The sequence below is a fragment of the Pseudophryne corroboree genome, chromosome 4 (assembly GCF_028390025.1).
Source record: "Pseudophryne corroboree isolate aPseCor3 chromosome 4, aPseCor3.hap2, whole genome shotgun sequence".
Classification (NCBI taxonomy): domain Eukaryota; kingdom Metazoa; phylum Chordata; class Amphibia; order Anura; family Myobatrachidae; genus Pseudophryne; species Pseudophryne corroboree.
This window is the reverse complement of record NC_086447.1, coordinates 743,625,662-743,627,686: the sequence shown is the minus strand read 5'-3', so window position 1 is coordinate 743,627,686 and position 2,025 is coordinate 743,625,662. Positions and strand designations below refer to the sequence as shown.

At 42.6% G+C, this 2,025-nt stretch overlaps 1 long non-coding RNA gene across 1 annotated transcript in view; it reads right to left on the bottom strand.

Annotated features, from left to right (window-relative positions):
* Positions 1-1,529: 1,529 nt before the first annotated feature.
* LOC134911736 (uncharacterized) overlaps positions 1,530-2,025 on the bottom strand; it is a 62,790-nt gene continuing 62,294 nt past the window's right edge. Inside the window, exon 5 of the long non-coding RNA XR_010176804.1 lies at positions 1,530-2,025. This exon is cut by the window's right edge and continues 102 nt beyond it. This is a non-coding gene — a long non-coding RNA (uncharacterized LOC134911736).

The following is a 2,025-nucleotide window of genomic DNA, read 5'->3' as shown; positions in this document are numbered from 1 at the left end:
TATGCCCCCAGTGCCAGATATTCCCCCACAGTGCCAGGTATATGCCCCCAGTGCCAGATATTCCCCCACAGTGCCAGGTATATGCCCCCAGTGCCAGATAGTCCCCCACAGTGCCAGGTATATGCCCCCAGTGCCAGATATTCCCCCACAGTGCCAGGTATATGCCCCCAGTGCCAGATAGTCCCCCACAGTGCCTGCTCCCCTCCCCCTCCTTTGTGTTGGAGGGACACGGAGCGCACAGCGCGCGCCCCCCTGTGTCCCTCCTGGCTTTCCGGCTGTCTAATAAAGGAAGTGCCGGTTCGTGAGCCAATCAGAGCTCAATCAAGACATCTATCATCAGCCACACACTGATCGGCTGTTTATCTGGAACTGTGGACATTCCAATCACATCAATTCTGGACTCTGTGGTTCCCATTCTCAATAAGCAGATTGATAATTTACAGCTCATACATCTTATGATCTAGGTGTTGACATATTTAATTTTATTTACATGTGTTTTTTATTGCATTTTATATGTAGACTCCGAATGTCTTAATTAATGTTATTAACATAATAAATCTTTTCTTTTTCTACGTCAGCTCTTATCATTAATTATTCCCCATTAGCCATTGGTGGTTGTTCTTCCACTTTTGCGCAGCCGTTTCTTTTTATTGGTATCAGTAAAGTACTTTGGCACGTGCGCAAATTGACAATAGTTACTCAAATGTGTCAGCATCACCATAGCGTACAACTCTGAAACAGGCCCTGTGAGCACTAACAGGTACTTGTGTTGGGGCTGCTGGTCTCTTATATACAGATGAAATATTCACAGACATCTTTCTAATGCACATGCGCATTTCATTTGTGACTTTGGAGAGAAAAACACATTTTCCCCATCTGCTGAAAATTGGTTCCGCTTATATTTTTCCCGTCTTCAGAATAATGATTTGTACTTGGTGTACTTATGTCTTTTTCCAACCTCAGTAGCTCGGTAGTTCAGCTGCACAGTGTTTCGTCCCATTCAGCTTTTTTTAAGTCTATTTTTAAATTTCTAGCAGAAACGTACAAGCTGATAACCTAGTGTGCTCTACAGAATGTAACTCTATACTCATGCAGAGAAGCCAGGAAATGTAATTGAATGGTTTTAACTGTTGATAATTTAAAGTCCAAATTGTCAGCGCATGCAGCAATTTAGTAAATAACATAACTATAAAATAACGACACCCAAAATGTCATAGATGTGAAATAAATTGTACTGTTATTTCCTAAAATATGGGGCCAAACTTAAAAGCCATCAAGATAGTCATTAATTAGTTTTGCCTTATTGCCGCATTAAATGTAATGACAATTTTGTCGGAACTGCATCAGCTCCTACACCTTGCAGGCTATCACATATGGCCTATGGTGTCCTGCACCTATTTCTAATGACAATAGGTAATGAGCTTGATACCCCAATGGTTTTAGTGGGGGGGGTTTATCACTTTTTTTTCTTCTCTGGAATTTGTAGAACAAATCCTAAAATCTACTAAAACAGAAATGTAACCCTGTAACGTGCATTTTAGAATTTATTTTAATTTGATAGCTTATTATGCTGTACAATATTAGAACAAATAGAAAAGAACATGCGAGAAAGCATAAACAAAACCATAACACCATGGTAACAAACTATGAGGGAGATGCACTAAGTAGGGATGAGCGGGTTCGGTTCTCTGAGAACCGAACCCTACCGGAACTCACGCTCTGAGCCCGGATCCAAGTCAGGCTTGGATTTTCCCATCTGACTCAGAAACCAGAATGAGGCAAAACGTCATCATCACGCTGTCGGATTCTCGCGGGCTTTGCATTCCATATAAGGAGCCGAGCGTCGCCACCATTTTCACTCCGGCATTGGAGAGTGACTAGAGGATGTGTCTCTGATCTCTCAGTGTCCTCAGGGTCCGTGTCCTGTGCTGAATCTGTCCAGTCACAGTGCTTGTGTCCTCTGCTGCCATATGCCCAGTGCTGCTGTATAATTATCTGTGTTGTCCTGCATCAGACCAGTGGTAG